We start from the raw sequence: 12271 nt of genomic DNA, 5'->3' as shown, positions 1-12271 counted from the left end.
AATGCAACCAAGATAGTAGTTTGGACAGCAAGAGTAAGTTGCAAGTCACAGTCCTGGACCCAAGTAGGCTAAACCCTCAACTGAAAAGAAACCAATGAAAATGGTATGTAAAGAAGCAAATGGCAAAGGAATGGAGGATTGACCTCAATGTTAATTTAGCTCTGCAAAAAAAAAAAAATGTGCTTTGTTGATATAACAACTGATACCAGAGAATTTGCCCAAGGATTATCTGTGATTCAACAAAGCAAAGGAAGAACCATGACTCACACAGTAATTGGAAAGACACATCCCAGACTCGAGGGGACAAGAAGAACAGGATATGCTACTCTGATTCAAACTTACTTCCCTACTGTAATGTTTTAGTTCTATTTTCTTCACTCCCTTTAAAAAAATGCTATAGACCACAAAAATGGAGATAGTGGGTCATTACTGTGATGAGAAGGAAGACATGTGGTGGAGAAGAAGGGAAATGTTCCTGCATGTGTGGTTTTATGTGTGTTTGTGTATATGACACAACAAGAACTCAGGGCTGGAGGGGGAGCAAAAATTATGTGTTTGAATCTTTGATCACTTTGTTTTATTTCGTGGAGGAATACTGACCTACTGACTCTGATCAGAAGACTTGAAGAAATTTCATCCCATTGATTATAATTAGATCAGTTTAGAAAAAGGGGGAAGAACCATCATTAATCTATCAACAGGACCTAAAAAAGTAGAGTTTCCAGATAAAATACCGGATGCCGAATTAAATTTGAATTTCAAATAAACAGTAAATAGTTTTTTAGTGTAAGTATATTCTATGCAATATTTAACAGACACCCACATTCCAGAACTGTACTGCCCAAGTGTGAAACCCAGCTGGACAACTTGTTTCCTAAGACAAGCAATATTTGGGAAATATTTATACTAAACAATTATTTTTTGTCTATTGAAATTCAAATTTAACTGGGTGTCTTGTGTTTTTATTTACTAAATCTGGCAACTTTACCCCAGAGTGAATGATCTGTGGATATATTTCTCTGGATGTGTATTGTCGTGACTCTGTGTGTGTTTGTATAGAAACAGAGAGAAAGAGGGGGATGAAATTTAGATAACTTCAGATAGAGAGTAAGAGTAAGAAATATTATTTTATGTTTCTAAAATAGCATTCATATTTCTTTTTATTATAATAATATTTGTGTATATAAATCATGCAAAATTTAGAAAATACATAAGAATATAAAGAAGAAAATTTTTAAAATCTACAATATCTTCACCTGAAGAAAATCACTTAAAATTAATGCTTTAATGTTACCATCTTGAAATTCTCAATAATTTTATCTTTGAACATATGCATGTGCAGAGGCAATAAACTGGGTGACAGTGAATGTGTATGCTGTGGTCAAGCAGCAGTGCCCACACTTGTGGGCTCAGATCCCTGGGCACAATGGGCAGGGAAGGAGACAACCAGCGTTGTCTGGAACATACATGCATGCCTGAGCAGGCTGCAAAAATAGGACCTTGATCCACATTAGTAATGGCAATGGTGGCAGCAGCAATGGAGGTAGCAGGAGCAGTGACAGTGGCCACGGCCCAGGAAGGAGGGAGGGCTGAGACTGGCGGTGGAAGACCGGCCCATCCATCTGTCCTCAGAGCTGCCCCAGCAGCATCTGCACAAATATCAACACTCCAGCCTGGGTATTGGCAGAAGATTTGCAAGCCTTCAGGCAGTAAACTTTGCCAGTAAATTATTACAAAATAAAGGCATACACATGGACATTGCAATAAAGTATATCATAGAGTTATTAAAATTCTTAAAAAAGTTTAGAATCTCCGATTTTGAAAACTGCTGCAACATTGCAAAACAAATATCCACAGGCTTAGAAATAGAAATCGCATTTAAAGATCATTGCATTTGATGGAAAAGAACAATTTTCATTTGATGCTTTGGATGAAGCAATTATTAATGCAAAAGACCATTTTAAAATTAGAGTTTCCTTATACAGGCACTTTGAATTATGTACAGATCATGAAGCCACTTTCAATTTCTTGTATGACCTCCACAAATTATAGGAAATGTCAGAAAAAATTAAGACTTTGTTGTATAAATTTGGATTTAAAATTAAATTCAGACTTCCTCAGAGCTGATTTCTGTGACTACTTAAATCTTTTCAGAAAAATAGTTAAGTGAGAATCATCAGGTCTAGTGATACTAAAACTTGTATTTTTAAATAATTTATTAGAAATTTATCCAAACATTGTCAGATCCTATAAAATACTCTTAAGAGGTCTAGTTGCAGTTGCATCAGTAAAAAGAGCTTTCTCAAAATTAAAAATTCTCAAAAATTGCAAGACTAGAATGATTCATGTTGTAATGGATTAGACTTGGAGACATCAGTATGAACTTATGTTTAGCTTAATATGGATACAAATTGTTATACAGAAAAATATTTATAGATATGTACATATGTAACTGAGTGTATTTGTATACACACATATATTTACTATGTATACACTATGTTTGTACATTTGTATAGATGGTGTATACACACATATATGTATATACACATACTTTTCCTCCCTCTTTCAGCTGAAAGGTCTTAGAAGCAAGGACAACCCAGTAGCTACAGGCACACTTAGCTCCCAGATCTTGGTTTCTAATACCATTCTTCAATAAAAGGAACCAGAGATCCTTGGAGAAATGGCTGATTTTAGGACTGAGACAGGAAATGCACAAGATGAGCCTATAGTATCCTATAGTTCCAGAAAGTAAAGGCTAAAAAACAAGAAAACAAAAAAAACCACGATGGTGGTATTGCAGCTTGTTTGGACACAGGAGACAACTGAAAGAGCTCCCAACGTCAAATTTGGAACAATTGGAGTACAAAATATTGGATTATAACCCAAAGTATAAAATAAATATCTATGAGTCCATACTGATATAAATATATGATTGAAAAAATAAATAAATAAGGGAGAAGAGACAAACCTCCCATGCAAAAGCATTCCAAATAATTCATGTAGATACTCCATTCTCAAGGAGGTGGACTATAACTCCCCATTCCTTAACCATGGGCTGCGAATAGTGTCTTCCTTCTAAAAAGTACTGTATGGGAAGGGGAGGAGAAAGAGTAACTTTACAGTGGAGAAACCTCACAAACACTACCTCAGCCAGGTGACCAAGGTCAACATCAACAGTGATAGATCATGCTGATAGTATGTAATGATGTAATGAAAATGGAACTTCACCTCTGTGGTCTTCCTCCCCAGATCCCACGACCCCAGTCTAATCATGAGGAAAACATCAGACAAATCCTAATTGAGAGACCTTCTACACAATACCTGACCAGTACGCCTCAGAACTATCAAAGTCATCAAAAGAAGGTAAATCTGAGAAATTGGCACAGCCAAAATGTGCCTATGGAGATATTACAACTAAATATAATGTATTTTGGATGAGTTTGTAGAACAGAAAAAGTTCATTAGAAAAAGTGAAGAAATACGAGTAAAATATGTACTTTAATAATAATGTATCAATATTGGGTCATTAATTATAACAAATGTACCATATTAATGTAAAATGCTAACAATAGAGGAAACTGTGGGTGGTGCAGGCATATGGAAACTGTGCACTATCTTTGCAACTTTTCTGTAAATCTAAAACTGTCTCAAATAAAAAGTGTATTTAAAATAAACTTTTTTTTTTTTTTTTTTTTTTTGCTGAGGAAGAGTCTCCTTGAGCTAACATCTATTGCAATCTTCCTTTTTGCTTGAGGAGAATTAGCCCTGAGCTAACATCTGTGACAGTTTTCCTCTATTTTGTATGTGGGTTGCCAGCAGAGCAGGGCAGATGAGTGGTCCACGTCTGGGATCTGAACCCGTGAATCCAGGCTGCTGAAGTGGAGCACACTGAACTTAACCACTAAGCCACTATGACAAAAAATAGTGATGTTGCCAAGATCAACTGACATTAATCTCAATTATATCAATTGGAATAATGAGGTTGATGTATAAATTTGGATAACCTAATGAATAAGTTTCCATAAAAGTAAGCCCCAAATTTTTGTGATAAATTAAGATATTACATTAAAAGTATTATTATTCATTGTATTATCTAAAATTATGGCACTAAAATGATATTTTTGCAATTTATTACTTTATAATATTACTCATGCACCACCAATATTACTTTTTTTTAAATAATAAAATGTTTTAATAGGGAAAAGCCTAAGGAACCTCAAATTTTCACGTTTGTCTAGGCCCTGTTCCTACATCATGGGGCTATGAGGAAGTTAAATGAGATCATCTATGTTAAGCACCTAGCTTACCACCTGCTACATGGAAAGTGCTTAATAATTAGTTAATATCATAATTAGGGAGTTATTGTCAGTGCCCAGATATTGATGCCCAAGAACAATCATTCTTCAGAGAATGCTTGTAACACCTCAGTTGAATGTTTAATTCAAAGTAAAATCACTTTAAGATCCAACCAATTGGTGCTATGTAGCTGATAGAAGATACTGGCATACATATTTACATGCAAAATTAAATATTTAAGAAGAAAAAAAGGGGTGATGAACTACAGTTCAGAAGTAGTTTTGGTTTTAACCAAGATTTTCTGATTTCCTGTTGCTGTACTGAGCATTTTCAGTAGTTTGTTTCCTTTCATCCTCACAAGGCTGTCAAGTGTACTCTATTATTCCCGTTAAACTGGAAAGCAAACTGAGATCAGGAAGGTTGAGTAAACTTCTCAAGCCATAATATGAGTAACAGAATTGGGATTGGAATCCAGTTTTTCTTATTTCCAAGTAGTTTTCTCTTCATTACCTAACAGTACCTCACATTTTTCATTGTATGGGTGCTATTTGCTTTAGTGAATATTTCCTCACCATTGGTGAATACTGCAAAATGGTTGGATATCTTTGATCAACTTAGCTTGAACAGGTAAGAATTAAGAATGGCTTATTCCCCTGCTTCTTTTGTAAGATAATTTCCATAAATAGTTTTTTCTCACAATGACTGCAATCCTCCATCATGATCTCCTTTCCAGCTTTGTTTGGTCACGGCTGGACCCAGTTTTTGTTCATCCCTTGGATTCTAGACCATAATTTTCTATAGCGTCTTCCTGATAATTCTCCAGAAGATTTCCTGGCACCTACCACACTAGCATAGACCATAGAGGAGGGATTTCAGATTTTGTTGGAGGAAAGCTTGTTGATGTCTTCCTGATGGGGCCATATTATTGTGGAACTCCACCTGCTTGGCCAGCTGGTCCCATTGAGATGGCTGCTCCCAATCCCTCATGAAATTCTCAATCAAGTCCTAACAGCATGTTGACTCACTCTTTTCTTTGAACCACTTGCTTCCTACCTGGGCTCTTCTTTTGCCTCTGAGACATTCTGAAGGTGCACTGGCTTGCCCTGCCCGGTTTGTGAGACTGAAGTCTGCCTGTTGACAGGAGGGAAGCATTCACTGATTTCCTTCTTCTCACTAGCTCACCCCATGCAGTGTCGCTGTTGCTATGCATGCTCTCACTACTGTCTTGGGATCTAGCTTCCCCATGGCTGCTGTAAGGGCCAAGTGGTACAAGCTAAAAGAGTGTCACTGTTAATTCACCATAGGTTGAACTTTGTTCAAAGGCAGATAAGAGAAGGTGGATAAATTCTTCTCCCTTTACTCTCCTTGGTCAGACTATTCAAAAACACGGAAATTCATACAGACTTTTTGAAGATATCCCACTAGCTTGATATAAAGCTCCAGCCAGATGGGTAATCTACCCTTTGTACTTGCTCTCCATCCCTTCCTGTTCCATTGGCCCTTTTCCCCTCACTCCTTCTTCCCTAGAGCTGCATACCCCAAAAAGTAAGGTTTTTCCTTCAAGCTCTGTTTTCTAGGAAATTCAGACTGAGATAGTTGGTGGTTGTAAGATCCCCTACCTTAGCCTCTCTTCCTAGTATCAAATCCTATTCATCTTGTTAAAAAGATCAGCAACGGCTTTAAATTGTAGAAACAGAATTTTTGTTGGTTTACTTATAGTTAATTGACTGAGGGATACAAAAAGAACAGGAGAGAGAACCATATTTGCTGGGCTCTAAGAAAGTAGAGGAAGTTGTCCCACTAGGAGAACCATGACAGGTTTCCTGACTAACTTCTGCACTTCATAGGTAATAGGTAGTGTGTTGGATGGAGGGGAGTTGCACATGCAACTACTCAAGTCACCAGTAACTGAAAATGTCTTACCTCATCTTCAAGAGGTGAAGTTCAGGACTTTTTAGGGACAGACATAGCAGAAATAATTCTGATGTAGCAATACGTGAGTATATGGATAAATAGGTTATCCACTTGTAATTGTTTATTTGCTTACTATTATGGTTTATATTAGTGCATACTTTTCGTTGATGGCCAAACATCCCGACCAAATTTGCTAATGTAGTGTGTTTAAAGAATAACAGCCAAACTTGAGAGAAGAAAAAATCACAGCACTACCACTATTTCCATTCCTCTCAGAGGAAGAAAATGAAGTGAAGGCAACACTATCAAAGTCTTGGGAGAGGGAAGTTCAGACACATAAAAGACTTTAGTGGAGCTATCAACTTTTGCCCTATAATTAGTGGCAATCTAATTGATATGTGTCTGCAAATGTCAGAATAAAGGTCAAGACCCCAATAAAAATGGCGGGGGATCAAATAATGTGACAACAATATTAGAAAAGATCAGATGTCTCCTAACATAATGCTACATATTGCGTACTTTGGGTCACATCCAATTGCTCATCAAATGTTGAGGATGTCTTTTAATGACCTGCTTGCTTAATAGATAAGCACAGATCTTGTTTCTATCATACCTTTAAGCAATCTCATGACACATATTTATTGTCTTACGGAGGCTGAGGTTGCAGGAGTTCAAAATATATTGGTAGTGGATGACTAGCCATCCAAGTGACAGCACACATTACCTAGTTTTAAATAATATGTTAGAGGTTTAACCTGTCTCGAGTTAAGGGGAAGCTCTGATTAATGTCTTTATCATTTGGGAACGGAAATGAATAGCTATGCCACGTACTTATATCTCAAAAGCAATGTTCTTTCATATGTTTAAGTTGCAGCCTTTTAAAACAAACTCTCATCTCCCTCTTATGTGTCTTGTAACTGGGACAATTCTTCAGTGGCATCTCTTATATTAATAAGAAATTCTAATTTCAGGCAAAGAGCCAATGATGACTATAAAGAGAAAGTAGAGTCTTCTGATGCTATTTTAATTTGATTTATTCACTGAGAAGCTGAAAATAGTTGCATATAACATAATCATTTAAGTTGAGACCTGAAGAATGGCATTCTTTGATAAATTTAAAATACCTGTTAATTCCATGACCTTTTTTTTTCTTAAAGATTGGTACCTGAGCTAACAACTGTTGCCAATATTTTTTTTTCTGCGTTTTTCTCCCCAAATCCTCCCAGCACATAGTTGTGTATTTTTAGTTATAGGTCCTCCTAGTTGTGGCATGTGGGACGCCACCTTACCGTGGCCTGACGATTGGTGCCATGTCGTGCCCAGGATCGAACCAGCGAAACCCTTGGCCACGGGAAGCGGAACACATGAACTTAACCACTCAGCCACAGGGCTGGCCCCCCATGACTCTTTTAAATACCATTTTTATTTTATAAATTTTGACAGCATCTCTACATATTTGAAAGTGGTAGGTAATATGTTCAGTTTAAGGCGTTGTTTGGAACACTAACAAATTGGAGGATTCCTTATGATACACATCCTGCTTCTTCCCTTAGGGCTCCAAAGCTGGGAACCACTCCTCTAGATCAACACTATATGTCCAATCCTGTCCCTCCACTCCTTAATGTGCACTCCTTTCCTATCGTACTCAAATGCGCCATGTTCGTTGCTTTGTTCAAGTTCATTAGATCCCTCACCTGAAGTGTCAGCCTTTTCTCACACTCCCTACCTGTCCAAATTCTCCCTTCCCATCAAGGCCTACCTTCGGTAACAATAGATCACCATGGAGTAGGGGATGGAGGTGGGCCCTATGCTATGTGCTAGGCACGGTGTTAAATGCTTTGTATTCATTATGTTATGTACAAGCCTTGGTACTATTATCATTCCTACTTTGTAGACAAGAACGTGGGGACTTGAGAGTTTAAGAAACTTGCTTAAGGTCGTACAACTGGGCAATGGCAGGAGTGATGACTCTACTGTCCATCCTGTAAACCACTACTCTAGTGTGCCTTCCATGGACCATTCCAGGACAGCTAGTCCATCTTGGTATGATCTTACCGTATCAGAATGCTCACAAAAAGTACGCTTCCCAACTTGGTCCTGCTGTGTTTTGTCCACTAGCATTTCATATATTGTAGTTTATACTTCCCAAGGTTGTAGTCAAAGACTGTATTTTGCATTTGTTGAACAGACTCAATAACATTATTTACTGTTCTGAAAACATGGAAATTCAGAAAATACTTGGTGATTAATCACTAAACACAAATCTGATTTTATTTTGTTTTTCCCTGTTTGTGATATTTTTTTTCTCAATAAGTGTAACAAAGCCCTCATCTGCTTTCCAGCCTCATCCTCCACAGCACCTTCAACATTCTCTGCTTAAGAAGGGCCTAACTGCCTGCAGTTCTGCAAATAGGTTGTATTCTGTTATATCTCCAATCCTTTTATAGATTTTCTCTTTGTATGATATGCCCTCTACTCACTTACTGCAGAAAATAATTTTGACAGTCTGAAAAACTTTAGCTTTTAAATTCAGCTAAAGTGATCTCTCCTCAGAAGAACTGCCTGATCTACTAGAAGTTTTAGGCAGTGTCCATGTGCTCCCATAGTAAAGTCTATATTATACTATTATATACATATTATTTTGAATTATATTCTTGGTTATTTGTCTCCATATGATCTCTGAGAGATGTAGACTGTTTCCTTTTTATCTTTGATTGTGAGCACCTACTACATAGTACCTGACACAGAGTGTACTTAGTAAATGTTTGCTGAGTGAATGAATGTATCAGGCAATAACATGTTTTTATCCCAAGGACCTAAAGTGTAACAGTTTAAATGCTGGAAAAGAGCCTAAAACCAAGGCAAAGAAATAATAAATGGTTCGCTTTTGTGAAGTGTAGTACTGTGCAAACTGACTCTTCATTTACTTTTATGAAAGGCTCTGTATCTCTAAATTTATGAACTGTGTTTATAAACAAATTTGGAAGAATATGGGAAAGGAAAACAAACTGGACAGACTCTATGGCCTCTCAAAGACAAAATATCTACTGAATGAACTAAGGTTTTCCCTTTTTGACTAGCGAATAGCTTCTTTGGCTAATGTAATACGCTTGCTATAAATTCTTAGAATACATTCTAAAAGGATTGCATCAAATCCAAAAGGTAATATTCCAGTGTACTCTGCTGATTCTGTAACACCTGGAAGATTGTATTCATTTTTGTGAACCACATTTGAAGAGGAATATTGACAAATGGAAATAGATTCCTAGGATGGTAAACAGTGTGGAGCTTATCTCATACAAGCACTTGACGAAGAAACAAGGTTTCAAAAGAAAATTTGAAGGGAATACAAACATTGTTTGAAGAGCTACCTGAGGGAGAGGGATTAATTTTATTGTGTGTCATTCCTGAGGAAAAAGCTAGGACAAATAAGTGGATGGTAGAGAAAGGCAACTCTAAATTCACCAAAGACATAACACACACAGTGAACTTCAGAATGTAGTAGTAGAGTAGAGTGTTGGAGGACCGAGGGGCAGAGTGACCCAGAAGACTCAGGGAGACTCTGGAAGCAGAGGAAAAGGCTTGAGAGAAGAGAAGACAATGGTAATCTCCACTAAAAAAGAAAAAAAAAGTAAGATCTCTCTTACTCTTCTTGGAGAATTAGGGTCTGTTCATTAGGTGGAATCATAGGTTGAATAAAATCCAAAATAAGTAGTAGCCCATGATGACAAAAGAGCTGACAGAGTGTTAGAAAATAGCAACTATAACAAATCATCAGAAAAGCTCCCATCAGTCTGGCTGACAGATGAAGGCAGGAGTTTCAAGAAAACCAAAGTGCACGCAATCAGTGGTGCTCTGCAAAGACCTGAGACCTGAGATCTGAGAATAATAGCTCAAGATTTTGCATTCATTTAAAATACTAATGTTGGACTATGTGTATATTATATATAAATATATTTAATTCTTTAAAATAAAAATGTAGCAATAAGTATAATCCTATGATATCATCAGGATTGCTGATAAAGAGGACTACACTAGGATTTTTCACTAAAAATTACACAAATAATAGCTATACACATGCTGCTACATTTTAATAATTTTTCTGGGCCGAAATGGAATGAACAGAATCAAGGAGTCAGGAAATTCCTGCCGTTGGTAGTGTTCAGGCAAAGGAAGGATGATTCTTTCACGGATATTATAGGTGATGGTCCTCAACTGGATGAGAAGTTGAAGTCAGTAACTTTAAATGTTTCTCGTAAATTTATGATTTATATATCTGTGCGTTTTCAGCCAGTTTGTATAAAAAGAGGAGGTGAGTGGCTTATAAGTGGCCTAAAGGTATTAGTAAACATGCATAAATATACTTGTAAGAAGTCTAAGTAGAATTTTTAAGATCTAGTGACATTTTAGAATTGCACACAAGACTATTTTACACACAAGCATTAATGTGTCTGTGTAATCCCTATGCCAGTATTTCAGTCAATGTTTTTTTCCTCTGTATTGCAAAACCCTTAGCAGTTTTTCAGATATTTTAACCTCAGAGAAATATTATACTAGTTCAAAACCAATATTTAGTCTTGGAAAATATCACAGAACCAAGTAGAAAAGCTACTTTTGGAGGGGTAGGGCTGTTTTTCTTTAATTTTGCTTTTATACAAGAGATAATCTGGAAATCCAATTTTTAAAAAATCCATAAAAATTCTCTGAAGAAATCATGAATGCTTCAAAAAGTGCTTTTCACTAGAGTTTGTTAAGTTCACTCCTTCGGCTGTTTTACTGTCTTTAACCAAACCTTAACCTGGGAAATATTGTTGAAAGACACTATCCTCTCTATAGCCCTTCACTGGACGAAGTCTTAGGATTTATATAGATCTTTATTTTTTTAAAAACATAAATTTGTACTCTTCTGGTGCAGCTCTCATGAGGAAGTGGACATATGCAATGCATAGCACAAGTGAACAAGTACAGAAGCACAAGGCTACCCTACTGGTATGATCAGTGTACCATTTGATTCAGTATATTAAGGTTCCATTACACTGTTTGGCTCAGAACTTGATGAAAATGGTATAATGAACATATATACATTATTTTAATAGAAGACAGACTTTGGTAAATGTTCTAGAAGATTCAAATGATATGCTATTGAAGAGTGGGAGGAGGAGAGAATACTTTTTACCATGAAGTCTTTTTAGGTGGCATTTTCACTAGGATTGAAGGAAATTCGAATTTTGACTGGCATTTGAGTTGCTAAAGGAGGAACCCACAGTAAGACTGGAAATTTAAATACAATTCAGATTATGAAGGCTTTGAAAGTCAGTTTTAAAAAGTTATGCTTCAGACTGATGTCAGCATCATGGTGGAGTGAGTTGTTCCCTTCGTCTCTCCCTCTAAGTTACAACTAAATGGACATTCATTAACCATCAGAGGATTCTCTGCACAGCACAACAAGACCTCTGAGAGATCCATGCAGCATCTGAATGTGTGTGGTCTGGATCCGTGGGAGGAAGTGGAACTAAGTAAGTGCACCCTTGCCTCTCCCCAGCAGCAGTGAGCCAGGTCACACAGCAGCCAACACATCTATAAGAGGAGGTGGAGACAACCTGCCCTACTCAAATGCTTTCGAAGTTGCAGCCCAGACTGCAGGAGTACCCACTGTGCCATGGGAGCCCCACCAGTGGGAATGCTCTACACTGAGTGGTGGTGGCTCATCCCCTGTGAAGGTGCCTGCCCACTGAGCATAGTGCAAGTGAGAATGTGCCCCACCACTCAGAAGTTACCCAGCCCACGGAGCACAGCAGCCCATGGGACTCACTGACTGGTGGTTCAGCCCCTGTGTAAGCAACCCTCCCACCTAGTATGCAGTATCTCAGCTGGTCCCCTGCCAAGCACAGAAGCCTCACCTATGGTGCCAGATCTGCCCACCCATTGCAGAGGGCCTGCCCACATCAGCACAACCTTCAGAGTGGCTGGAGCCAGCCTGCACCCTGAAGCCACAGAAATTTACAGTCTAAATGACAGAGAATTCAAAATAGTTGTCATAAAGAAACTCAATGTGTTACAA

This window comes from Equus asinus, chromosome 3, assembly GCF_041296235.1.
Source record: "Equus asinus isolate D_3611 breed Donkey chromosome 3, EquAss-T2T_v2, whole genome shotgun sequence".
Lineage (NCBI taxonomy): Eukaryota > Metazoa > Chordata > Mammalia > Perissodactyla > Equidae > Equus > Equus asinus.
The sequence above is the reverse complement of the archived record's forward strand: the minus strand, read 5'-3'. Positions refer to the sequence as shown.